Source organism: Callithrix jacchus, chromosome 13 (assembly GCF_049354715.1).
Source record: "Callithrix jacchus isolate 240 chromosome 13, calJac240_pri, whole genome shotgun sequence".
Lineage (NCBI taxonomy): Eukaryota > Metazoa > Chordata > Mammalia > Primates > Cebidae > Callithrix > Callithrix jacchus.
The window spans coordinates 33,276,097-33,289,756 of record NC_133514.1 but is presented as its reverse complement, the minus strand read 5'-3'; the positions used below and the strand labels follow the sequence as shown (position 1 = coordinate 33,289,756).

The following is a 13,660-nucleotide window of genomic DNA, read 5'->3' as shown; positions in this document are numbered from 1 at the left end:
AAAAAGTATTGTAGAGCAATTGAGGCCCAGGGATGTTGGGTGAAAATTTAAGCTGATGTGAATGTTGGCAAGTCAATGTGCAGCACATATGAGAACAATTATAACAATTCCCTGTGATCTCAGTTTCTTCATCTATAAAATGTGATAGTTGTGAATAATTATGTTCTTGCTCTGTGAAATTATGGTTCTACAAATGATTCCCCCAACATCCAAGTATCCTTGCTGGACTTGTGAAAATCATCCCCCTCCTCTTCCCTTCATTGTTTGGAATATGTTTCCTGATGAAAGGGGATATGTGCTGGTTTTTATCATGGAACATATTTTCATGTTTAAACTCTAGAGAAAGTGAGAGGAAAGCATAAAACAGGAAGCATCTGTATTTTTAACTGGCAGAGTAAGTGGAATTTGATGTGACTTCAACATTTTTCACTGCCTTGTATTAACAGATGGCTAGAATTCAGAAGCGCTTTACACAGGAAAATGGGTGGAAACTGGTAAGAAGGACTTGCGGAAGGAAGGAAGGAAAAAGGAAAGAAGAGTGAGAAGGAGTAAGAGAGGAGGGAAAAGGAAAAGGAAAGGAAGGGATTGGAGGAAGGAATGAAGGAAGGAAGTGAGTGCTTGGGGATTCAGGGAAGGAAGACAGGAAGTGGGAGGGGGGAAGTAGGAGGTCGATGGCAGGAAGTGGAAGGGAGAAAGGCAGGAAGTGGGAGGGAGGAAGGCAGGAAGTCAAAGGGAGGAAGGCAGGAGGCACCAGGGTGCCATCAGGCACTACTGGCACATTACTCTCTTGAGAGAAAGAGGGAAAGAGAGGTGGAGAGCAAAAGGAGATAGTGAAGAGTAGAGGAGGAGGAAAAATGAAGAGGTAGAGAGATTGCAAAACTGCATTGGCCTTTCTCAGTATGGCCTAGAGATAGGTCACTTGGTTCAGAGCTTGCAGATTTACTTGGAGATCTTGACTCTTCCACTACCTACTGCTTGAACGCTCTAATTTATACAGATTTCCATTCTCCTCATCAGAAAGATGAAGTGGAGAAGAGAGAAGGACAGGCAAGAGTTTCAGGTGAACAAAGCTTCAACAAAGAATTTGCCTGCTTTTTTGTCCAAAAGCAGATGTTTAGTAGGACTTGTTCCCAGCACCTGGATGGAAGCATGTAGGTTCCATCATGTCATCTTATCAGGAAGCTCAACGGTCAGGGTGGTTACCTGATCCCTAGAACTAAGCTATTCAAATCTCCCACCTAACTTTTCAGACCACCAATAGTTTTTTGGTTCTCATGTTTAGATTTCTTTTGATAGCCAAAAAGAATACTATTATTACTTTCATCCCTAGTTTGCCCATAGATTCTCAAGTTTTCTAACCTTACCATTCTCTGAGATACCAGGAATGTATGAAAATTCAGACCCAATAGGATTCTTTCATAGGTTTTCACTGGAAATTCTCGGTTTCTAGAACAAATGTATGCAATATTTTGCCATCAGATGAGATTGGGTGTATTCACAGTAATACGGCCATAGACTATTTTGCTATCAATGGGTTTTAGGGAGTTCCTGGTTGATATGTATCTAATACATACTTTCTTTGCACACTAATAATTACCTTGAATTAGGAGTGGCAATGTCAGCTAATAGACTGTGGGGGCAGGAACTCCCTTTTCCCTCATATTCTTCCTCAGGGGCACAATTTAGCATCTACTTCATTTCTTTCTCTCTTTGCTTTCTGTACTGGTCTTCCTTTTCTTTATTAAAAAGTCAGTCTAGGGTAGATCACAAAGGGCATGGCTGTCCTTATTGAGAGGAGAGGTAAAATGTAAGGGTATGGACCTCCTGGGGTTGCTTCCTCTTCCTCAATTGGAAGAGCCAGCTGTAAGCTCACTTCTGCACAGTGTTTTACTCCCACTGGCCTTCTGCTTCTCTTCCCACTTTGATGTCTACCTCTGACCCACTTTGATGAAATCCCCCATATCCTAGCCCCACTTTGGCCCCACTGCAGATTTTGCTGAATTTCTAGGTTTTTTAGAATTAGGGGAAGCCCCTGGCTCTCATTCCCAGCCACATGGGAGATGAAGAATCCCCTCTCTTATTAAGCATGAGGCATAATACAGTATGCCTTCTCCCTGAGAATTATTTTAGCTATTAATATTCTCTACCTTTGAGCTTCTTGAGTTCCTGAACAAGTTCAAATGGGTTCTTATTCCTCTTAACAATGCATCCCCATTTTTTAGTGCGTGTGTGTATTTATCACAGCAGGCGAATTTACTAAGACAGGAGATACATAGCTTTTATCCAATTTTAAAATGGTTTTTGATTTGAAAGCAGATGAGCAAATTTGCCTGGTAGATGAATTCATGTCATGTGTTTTTTTGTGGATTTAACCAGTTCAGCACTCACTCTTTGAGACAATTCCTTCTGGATTACAAACAATTCACTTAAAATCAACTTGTGAAACATAATGCCTCCTCGTAAACTGGAGACTGACTATATTAATGGAAACAGTTTAGGACACATTGATGTGTGAATGACATGCAGCAAAGGCATTGACTATTTAAAAGTATGTTATGGGAAGTTAGTTCAAAATCATTGATCATCTCCTGCATTGTCTGAGTTATAAGTATTAGTTATCCTTAAGAGAGAGTACTTACAGATGATTAAAGCCAGGGTTTTAAATCTTTTAAAAATATGTCTAGAATCTAACATATAATTCTAGACATGTTTGAGTCTTTTTCAAATTTGATGTATAAATTCTTTAAATATAAAAGTTAAACTTGGAATATGTGGCAAAGCCATCTTCAAACAGAAGAACCACAAAGTGTTCTCTACAGCTTGCAAACATGATAACCAACACACAAAGTGAAGCGCTATCTCCCTATAAAGACCACAACTTTTAGAAAACAGCATTTCCATTTTATTCCCAGCTAGCAATCTTCTCCTTAAAAGAATATCTGAACAATACAGACATAATTAAGATTGTTAAGGAGCAAACAATTATTTAAATACTATTGTGGAGTTCTCTTGATGGAACATAAATAGCAAAAATACAAAAAAACTACAGTCTTACTTTTAAATTTTCTGCACTTTGCCTAACTCACTGATAAGACATGTCTAGATGGGGCTACGAATTTTCTTTCTTTTCTCTCTCTCTCTGTCTGAAGCACTCCCACTTTCCTCATTGTAAGTACCACAGAGGGCTTGATGGATATAGAGGAGATTTACTGACAATCTCTGAAACCCTCTTCAACACTGGAATTTCATGAACATCACAAAAGACACTGCACTTCATAGGTAGAATATTAAAGTATGGGCCTGAGAATACAGCTTGGCTCTAGATTTGATCTGCCCTTCTTCTTCCAGCTCATCCTCTCTGTTGCCAGGTCCCCCTGCTCAGATTTCTGCTTGCAGCTGCTTCATCTGGCTCTTTCCCTTTCATTTGTTGCCCATTTCCCCAGCAAGTATAGACGCTTAGGTTCTGATCCTCATAGATTTTCCTGCTCACCTAACCCCACCTCACCTCATCCCCAGACTCACTTTCCTGATTCACACCTGCCTTTTGACTTGCAGAATCCTTTGCTAAAAGCTCTGTTACTTGGAAGATTATTTTACTTTACTTATTACACACCTTTTATTTTTGACAAAAATGAGAGCCAAATTTTTAGCTTCTCTGTTCAGTGAATAAACAGAGTCCTCAGGTTCTTTTGCTTTTTATTGGCCTTTCTCTCAAACATTTTCCACGACTTCTATCCAAGTAGCCTCCAGACATTACAAGGAATAATATTTCTCAATCTCTAATTCCTGGAAATCCCTCTGGGCTATGAACATGCCACTATCTTCCCTGGTACATGAATCCCGTGCCCCTCCTGAATAAGTATAATTTTTATTTTTTACCAGTTGTCTTTCCTCATATTGATAGACATTCTGTTTCATATAGACACCCCTTAGCTATTACATTTCTTCCTGAAACAATTTCCAGTTCATAGTTTTGCTATTTCTGGCCCCTACCCTAGTTGACAGCTTAAAAATGACAAAGATAACACAACATATCCCACCTTCTTTGTTGATGCAAATGCTGACTGTAGGTTGACAAATAGTGGACTCTTAAAAGTACACTAAAAATTTATAACTTGGGTTTTGACCACCAGGAAACAGTTTAGAGGATAATTTGCAATAAGCGTGGGTATGTTTATTGGGTATGGGCACTTCTTCCCACACACTTTTCTCTTTTACTTGAACACGTGCTGAAAGCGAAGGTCTAGGTCCTTGATAGCCGCAAAGGCACTGAGATGCTCAGGAGCCTGTGGGCTAGGTGCTTAGTCTGTTCCTGCTGCTGTAATAAAATGTCTTAGACTGGGTCATTTAGAAGTAAAATAAATGTAATTATCATAGTTCTGGAGACTGGGATGTCCATGATCAAGTCACCAGTACATTCAGCGTCTGGCAAGGGCTCACTCTGATTCACAGAAAGTGCCTTTTGCGACATCTTCACATGGCAGAAGTAGAAGGGCAAGAGGGCCTAGAGTGATCTCTTTAACCTCTTTTATAAGAGCATGAACCCATTCATGCATATGGAGGAGACTGAATGGTTTTCCCCAAATACCTTATCTCTTAATAACATCGCATTGGGTACTGAGATCCAACATATGAATTTTAAAGGAACATCAATGTTTAGACAATAGCACTAGGCTTCTTGTCCCTATAGCTACACTGACTCTTAGTGGGAGATATTCTCAAATTGCAATGTGTATTTTCCATTAAATTGGGGTATTTATCACTCTAGAAGGCTTTTGACCTTTTGGGTATTTTTCCCCTCCATGTACATATGAATGAATACAAATGCAGTTTGTAAATGCTGGGTAGCGTTTGTTGCTCTGCATGGTTTTCATTTATCTGATTGTGTTTTCAGACTCACATATGACACTTAAGGATGCCTTCTTATAAGCAAATGGATATGGTAATAAAGCATTTTAATAAATTCAATCAATAGATATACGAGGATGATTTTTAAGAATTCCAGCCTGTGCTAGTGCTGCCAAAAGAACTAGCTTTATTAGATGAAAGAATTTTAAAGCTGAACTCGGTATTGATTGATCCTTTTATTTAGTATTCCCCTTGAATTTTATGTTTCTAAAGATTGTACAACAGTAGACAAAATATATGACCAAACTTTACTTTCCAAATTGGTACACTGACATCTAGGAAAGAGGTAAGTTTTTTCTATCAGCTATTGTAACTGACTGACGAAAACTATTTTAATTTATTTCTGGGCTGAGATAATTCTATGAAGTTCCTGGCAGAGAGTGGCCATTCTACCTCATTCTTCTTTTTTTTTCTTTAAAATCAAAACAACCAACAAATATATTCTGAGTGTCTCTAGTGGATATAAAAGAATGTTCTAGCATCACAAACTCTACAATCTATTTTTAAAGAAAATATATAAGCCCATAAACATAAATCCTCTATATAAGCTACAAAGAAATGTGTATTAAATGACTCATTCAGTGCAATAGACATTTAGAACAGAAGAGGATCCCTTCATGCTGCAGTGATTGAGATGGTTACATGCTGAAACTGTTTAAGTTGCTGAGGAAGGGGAAAGCATTCTAGACCAAAAGTCATGTAGGAGCAAAGGCCAGACATTTGAGGGTGCATGCTTCATTCAGAAAACAGAGAAGAGGCCAAATAAGATGTGAAAGAAACTTCAAATAGATAAAATTGTCTGCAGTTGTTATAACTTTGGAAATTAAGCATAAAATAGATTTGAGGCAGGTACAGTCCAGGCTTCTGAAGGCTAAGCCTTACCTTATTCTCTGTAATTCCTTGTAAAGGCTTATACTACAATGTTTTTGCAAAAGTCACCAAACAGATAGGTGACTACAACCCTCTTTTGGAGAAGCAGAGGAAAATTTATCACACCCACTTCGAGGATGAAAAAAGTAATACTCATGGTATTGTTTGCCCAAGTCCACGTAACTGATAGACTCTGTGATCAGGCTTCATGTCCCCAAATATTTATCTTCTCAAAGTCGTTATCATTCACATTGCTGCCACAGATAGGTCCTGGATGATAGATGTCTAATGTAAAATAATAAAGGTAATCCAAACCCTGATCTTAGGAGTTTAGATGGGTTCCTAACTCTACAACTTAATAGCTATAAAGACCTGAGCAAATGATTTAATACATATCTGAGTTTCCTTAACAAGGATTGCAACTTACAATTGAAACAAATAACACATAACCTTTTGGGGTTATGTCTTCATAAAGATAGATGCCATAGTTTTGCTGAAAATTATTAAAAAATTGGGAACAATCTAAACAAATGTCAATACAAGAATTATGTGGGGTGTTGTGAGAATTTATTGAAAGGGTGTCTACATATTGCCTAGAAGATATTAAATGCTCCCCAAATGTTAGTTCCTCCTTTCTCCACCATCTCACCCACCTCTAATATTTAAAAATATCTATTATATTACTTCCAATATAGGTCATTTGGCTTGGTCTTACTCCCAAAATCATTCAGCAGTGCCTGAAAATCTTTCTAAAGTGTTTGAGTTAGTAAGATTATCTGTATGAATTCCTCTGTAGGGGCTTCACAGTTGGGAAAGTCTGATATATGGAGGTAAGTTCTACCTTTGCCACTTCCTGAAGGCATTATGATTTTGGCATGGTGGTTAATGCTTGGATCCTAGGGCCTGACTGTGTGGATTCAAATCCTGTCTCTGTTTTACTGGCTATGTGTATGTGGATACATTATTTCATCTGCCTCTGCCTCAGTTTATTATATTTGAAATGGATATATTTATAGTGTCGCAGGCTTACTGTGAGATTTAAACAAGTTAAAGCACTCAAAATACTGAGGAAATATATCCAACAAATTTTAGCAGGTGTAGTTATTTATTGTTATTACCCATAATACCTAAAAATAACTTTGTTTTCACATTACAAAAGACTTTCATGGGTACTTATTTACTTAAGTACTATGTTTATCCAGTGACAATGGTAGAATAGTAGTTATCATCCCCATTTTGTAAGTTTTAGTTTTGGAGGGGGTAAATTATATATTGTCACTTTAAAATATTTCAAACAATACAGAGAAATTCAAATAAAAGAATAAAGATAATGCTGAATTCTACCACAGAAGAGGAAATCACCACTAGAAGTTCTGTGAACACCTCTTCAGGTACTTGTGTCTTCACATACATGTGTGGATAGGTGTGTTGTTATGAACAGGATCATATTCAGAATCCGTTTAACAAGTATTAATTGACTACCAAGCTTGGACCAGAAGACAGTGATAGAGTTGGGGGGAAGTGAATGATGTGAAATACAATTAGGAGTGAACAGGATATTACGGTGGATTAAATATGAGAGATGAGGAAAATTAGGGAACAGAGACAATATACAGGTTTTTCCAGGTATACCAGGATTGACTGGTAAGGATTTACTTAGGAGGGAACAGTATTATTCTGTGATACTTTTACTCATTCATTTATATTTTATGATAATTGAGGCCAATCAATATATCGATATATTTTCATTTTTAGTGACTGCACGGATTACATTTTATGTACAGTTCTATGTGCAATTAAACTATTCTTGTATTGACATATGTTTAGATTGTTTGCAATCTTTTAAAAATTTTCAGCAAAACTACGGTGATTATTTGTATGAAGACATTTGGTTTTTCACTTATTCAATCATTTACTTAGTGTACATTCCAGGAAGGGGAAATTGTGTGGCCAAAGGGTATCACAATATACGATTTGATGTATGTTGTCAAGCAGTCCTCCAGAAAAGCTATCCCAACTTAAGCTTATATCAACAGAACAAGAGAGTGCCCACTTATCAATGCTCATTTACTCTTTCTAACCTTGAAAACTGATGACCTAAAGAAAGGAAAGAGGGGTCTAAAGATGAAATACAGAGGGACAGAAGGAAATTAATGTTTACTACTTCTAAGTATGTACACATTTTTCTAGGTATGTAATTCTCTTATTAATTTCTCCCGACAATCTCTTAGTCTCCTCAGTTTTTGGCTCTTTCTTTGTTATGGTGTTTTACTCTTTTCTTTATGGTTTTATACTTTCCTCAGGCAGCTCTTCAGATAAATTAAATGTATTCTATGCAACTTAATAGCTTATACCAATTAATAGGTGGAAGAAGTGGTAAATGACACCATTTTCAGGTAACAAATATGTAGTAAGATTAACGACAACAAAAAATTGCTTTTTTTAAATAAAAAAAAAGGAAAAATTATTTCCAACAAATCATGAAGCTTAAACATGTTTTCTCAAGTACTTTGTTAATGATATCAAACAATTAAGGTTCAAGGAATGCTTAATTTTTTATTCAAGGTCTCAAATCTTTTGTGCCAATTCCCTTCAGGAAAAATCTTTCTAACATGTATGTATGTATTTCCGACAGTAAATACGGCATAAAGAAGAGAAATAACAATTTTTAAATTGATTAAGGATCATCAATATGCCTTGAATTTATCATTCTCATCATTGTCATGTAGAGGAGGAAGATCCAGGGGATGAAACCTGGTATCATAACATGCCTTGAAATCTATAGCTATGATTAATTCTCATGGATCACTTTTGTCAGTGTCTATCTTTCCCCCAAAGGAAAGTGAAATCAACAAAGCTAGTCAGCAGGAAGTTATGCTTAGGTTCCAATTAAACATTTTATCACCTTTCACAAGGTCTATTAGGAAGACATCAGTTTTTTTTAAAGACACTTAAAGGAACCAATGAGAAACAGTCCCCATATAAAGAGCTTCCTTCTCTTAGTTTAATACACAGTAAATAACATTCTCAGTCTCAGTGCCAGTAAATAACATTCTCAGTCTGACTCTGCACTTTGCTTCAGAGGCCCTGGGTAATTAGATTTCCCATTTGCTCACATGTTCTTGATATACACCTTAAATTTCCAGGTACTGAAACTCTTCCCAAGAAATTATTAGAGTCTAGCTGCCCCTGCTCTGGAGGAACAAATCTGAGATTTATATTAGACTTTTGCTGCTATACATCAACTCCCATAAAACCTATAATCACCAGGAGAGTATGTGGCATCTTATGGTTAGCACAACTTCTCAAAGAACCCAAAAGACCAGTGGTTATGCACGCACTTTCAAAGCCTGCAGAGAAGTAGTGAATTTTAGAAGAAACAGGGCATCAGAAAACACATCAAAACATCTGTATTCCCAATGCTGCTGATGATAATAAACACCCTAACACCATGTACAGAGAGGCAGGCTCTCATGATAGCTAATGTCCATCTAAAAGTCATAGGATTCTGTTATCTGTATACCTTAAGGGCAGGCCCAGTAAAGCAACTTTATGAAAATTAGAAAAAGGCGCATCCTCTGGGGTAGATACAGTCCAATGCCTGAATTAATTTCTAATGAGTAGAACACTAGTTGATTTCAGCCCTTGGCTGGGCACTTTGTACATGTACAATATACCATCATCATACATGGTGGCTGGCCAGCAGGCATTACAGAAAAGGGCATAGACTCAGCATTGGACTTGGGAAACAAAAACATAGATTTAAAATCAATTGGAATTGTGCTAATATAGCTTTATGTGAAATATACTCTTTGTCTATATAAATGCTCTCTTCATCTTGAAAAGATTTAAGCCATAAGAATGACATTCATCCGAATAGAGCATAGAAAGTTACACCTAATACTCACCTGGTTCTGGTTCAAGTATCTCAGAAAACAATCAAGCAATTTTTTCCTTCTTGATTGTTTTTACCCTTTTTCTGAAAAGTCTCTCCTCGTACCTTTCTGGGCCAGTAATTAGATATGACAAAGAACAGGGGAGAAGGTAAGAATAAGGCTGTGGTTGAATGCGGTTATGTCTAAACCCTTAGTTTTTCCACTTGGTTGGCAAAGTCACTCTGAAGATGAGGTTATCTTGCAGAGCTTGTGAAACCTCAGTCAAGCATATGATCTCAGCAGCTTTGCTCTGCAACTGCTCACACACCAACCAAGAGGAAAAGAAAAGATGGAGTAACAAAACCTATAAGAATAAGGGCAATAGTTTTCCCTCAAACTTCAAATTCTATATTGAAGAAAATAACACACACATACACACACACACACATACACACACACACACATACACACACACACATACACACACACACCAAAACTCAGCAAAAACCTTAGAAACTAGAATTGAATAAAGGAAACAGGCAACTCAGGATCCAGTGGAGGTCCCAGAATCTGCTGCAATTATTACATTATTTTCACCTGTGCTCGTAAAATTATTTTAAGTGTAATGAACTTGGTTAAGTGAGCATCTCCAGGGATCCATCCCACCTTGACGTTTTTGGATAACAGAAAACCAAGACCAAAATAAAAACATATAAACAACAAAAATGCTGAGAATGCTACCAGCTTTCTGAGTCAATGAAGGAAATTCCTGCATGCACTCCATGGCAGCTGTCTTTGCCTAGTGATAGGTGAATTACCTAGTGAATTATGCAAAACAGGCAGCCTGATTTACAGAACAGCAATGGACTTATGAGAATTTAGGCAAATCTCTGGCTACATTCTAGATGATGAAACAAGGGTTTCTGGCTAGTGCTACAGAACACACACACACACACACACACACACACACACCCCTCCATGAACACACACACTATACACAGCTGCTCTTCAGATTCAGATACTTTACTAGCAGCAATCGCCGTCTGTAACATCTGTGACTAAATAGGATCCTCTGGGCTCAACCATTTTCTTTCTTTCTTCTTCCTCTTTTTTTCTTACATTGTCATTCAGAATTACAGTCCCTTGCTCTATAGCTGAAGAAGCTTCCAGCAGATCGTGGTCAGCTTGCAGCTGTGTTGCTTTGTCCCTCTCAGTATCCAGATGCCTCTGTGTGATAAGGGCCACCCTGTCTCCATTGCCGATTGGCCTGCAATGACTGTCTTGTTCCCAAGTAGGCTCCAACTGGACCCATCATTCTAACTGCTTTTCCCACTTAAGCTCCTTGCAGAGCAGATTATAGCTTCATGGGAGGAGAAATTGACACTAAACATAAATGCACATAAATGGCAGGCAGATAATGGGAGCCTTGCTTAGCAAGATGTGAAATCAAAGTACAATCAGGTCTGCACTGATGAGCCAGTGCAGCTATTCTCACCAAACCAACACTACTTCCAAAGAGCCTAAAACGTACAGATATTCTGGTAGCACACACAAGCATGTGGGCATAAGTGTGTATGTGTATTTATTTTCAATGGGTATAATCTGTTGACTTTTAAAGAAGAGGCAGTATCTGAAGTGTTGGGTAGAATACTTGTGGAGCATAAATTTTAGGTAGGGACCAGGCTCAAGTTCTTGCCCTTACTGCTCCTCACATTTCATCACTGTTCTTGTGTTGATCGCAGAGAAGTCCCCTGAGAAACATGCTTCTCCAGTATTTGATGAGGAATGTAGTTTATGTCACTGTAATTTATTTCAACTCAATGGGGCACTGAGAGCCTGATACATGTTTAGCTTGGTGAAAATACTGGGGAAGGGCAGTAAACCAGGCAAATACAGTCTCTTCCTTCAGGGAGCTCATGGTCTGGGGAAGAACAGACATTTTTTGTATTACTTTAATTATTCTTGCTGTTAGTGCAAGATATTTACATACAGAATCATCCAGTATCAGGAGATTTTTGGTTCTAATGGACTTTGATTATTTCATACACTCTATATTAAATTATTAGTGAAAAATCCAGGAATATTAGGAAGGCAGCAAACCACATTGCCATGTATGTACCTTTGCAACAATCCGGCATGTTCTTCACATGTACCCCAAAACCTAAAACACAATAAAACATTAAAAAAAAAGAAAAAGAAAACACCATGACCACTGAAAACAGGTTGTAAATTATTATAAGATTTTTGTATTTACAAATGGCAATTAAAATTGAAATGAAGAAAAAAAAAGCCATAACAGCTTGTACCCTAGACAGGCCATCTACTGAGTAATCTGCCTGATTAAGGGCAGTAGCAGGCAAGTCACATGGATCTCACTGTCCCCAAGCTGACAGAGGCTGCAACTTAGAGGCTGGTGGGCCAGTTGACTTCAGCCGCTGAGGGACATCTGAAAGTCTGCACATCACATAATGGTAAGCAAACTGTCTGGAGGCTTTAATGAGATGACAAAACAAGTGACAGGACTTTGGTTTGCTTCACGTTTACCATACCACCTTTCCTAAAGTGTACATAAAACTTTGTTTCCTGAAGACTTCAGACAGACATAAGTCTACCTTTAAAAACCTAACCCATATTCTAACATGTACCCTTTTCACTGGACTCTGTCTTTTAAAAAATACATGCCAGGCCAGGTGCGGTGGCTCATGCCTGTAATCCCAGCACTTTGGGAGGCTGAGGCAGGCAGATCACGAGGTCAGGAGTTTGAGACCATCCTGGCCAACATGGTGAAACCCCATCTCTACTAAAAATACAAAAATTAGCTGGGCTGGCGGCACATGCCTGTAATCCCAGTTGGGAAGCTGAGGCAGGAGAATTGCTTCAACCCAGGAGGCAGAAGTTGCAGTGAACCAAGATTGTGCCACTGCACTTCAGCCTGGTGACAGAGCTAGACTCCATCTCACAAAAAGAAAAAAAAGAAATAAAAGGAAAAATACATGCCTGACATAATTCTGTATTTGTACATACATTTACTTATTTGTCAGAGACCAAATTCTCACAATGTCATTGGTCTAATGAGTCATTTGTAAGTTTGAGGAAACAGGGTTTTTTTTGTTTGTTTGTTTGTTTTGCTCTATGCTTCAATTCTGTGTGTAAGAAAAAAGAATTGTTAAGTCGTTTTCAATAGCATTTGAGCTTCTGGCCCCTCCTAATTTGCTAGGCAGATTTTCTCCATACCAGTAGTAGCTGGCATACCGGAGCCAGACAAGACAATTTCTCCTGACTAAACATATGTTTAGAAAACTGATGCTTGTAGATTTGGCTTATTTGTGGTCTTCAAAGGTCAATGACACACAACAGGAGAAATAATCACTCTGAATATTGATTTTCCAAAGCAATGCTCTGTCATGCTCTTCAGTGAAATGATAGAGCATAGGAACTCTAAAAATTAGCATAGCAAAGTTATTAACCCTCATACTCACAAGCACAGTCGACTATCTCTGCAATCTGTGACTGGAAAGAATGAAAAAGCAAGCTTATATATACATATAAAAGCTACTTTCACCATTCTCAGACAATGATCATTTGGACTTTCAACATGCTGAGATGAGCTGGCCGAAGAGACTCGCCCAATACCCATCCCTCTATCAGCTCAAAAACCCTCTAGGGTCTGGCAGAATGAGTCTCCTAGGGCTTTAGGGTAGGCAAGCTATAAGCATCTTTACATTAAATTTTGTTTTCATGCAGTGCAAATAGACACTAATAGCTGGTTCGATCCCTTGGCCAGGAAACTGATGGAGAAGAACAGCCACTTTCAGGGACAGCAACAGAGTCCAAAGGCTTCCCACAGAGCTGAAGATTACTAGCAAAACTCCAGCAGTGGGAACTTCCCTGAACAGCTTTACAGCATCAGGAAAATTAGGCATGGAAAGCAAGCAGACATCCTTTATGTTCAAACCGGAAAAGCAATGAGTCATATTAGCTGGAGTTATAAAATTTTCTTATTGTTT

The 13,660-nt window shown here is 38.1% G+C and overlaps 1 protein-coding gene and 1 pseudogene across 8 annotated transcripts in view; both read right to left on the bottom strand.

Moving 5' to 3' along the window:
• The window catches only part of NRG1 (neuregulin 1), a 1,138,183-nt gene that overhangs the window by 626,891 nt on the left and 497,632 nt on the right, over window positions 1-13,660 (bottom strand). The gene's annotated exons all lie outside the window — the stretch shown is intronic.
• The window catches only part of LOC128929373 (protein FAM136A pseudogene), a 50,729-nt pseudogene continuing 47,807 nt past the window's right edge, over window positions 10,739-13,660 (bottom strand). Inside the window, exon 1 of the transcript XR_013525700.1 lies at window positions 10,739-13,660. This exon is cut by the window's right edge and continues 47,807 nt beyond it. The product of XR_013525700.1 is annotated as a protein FAM136A pseudogene (transcript).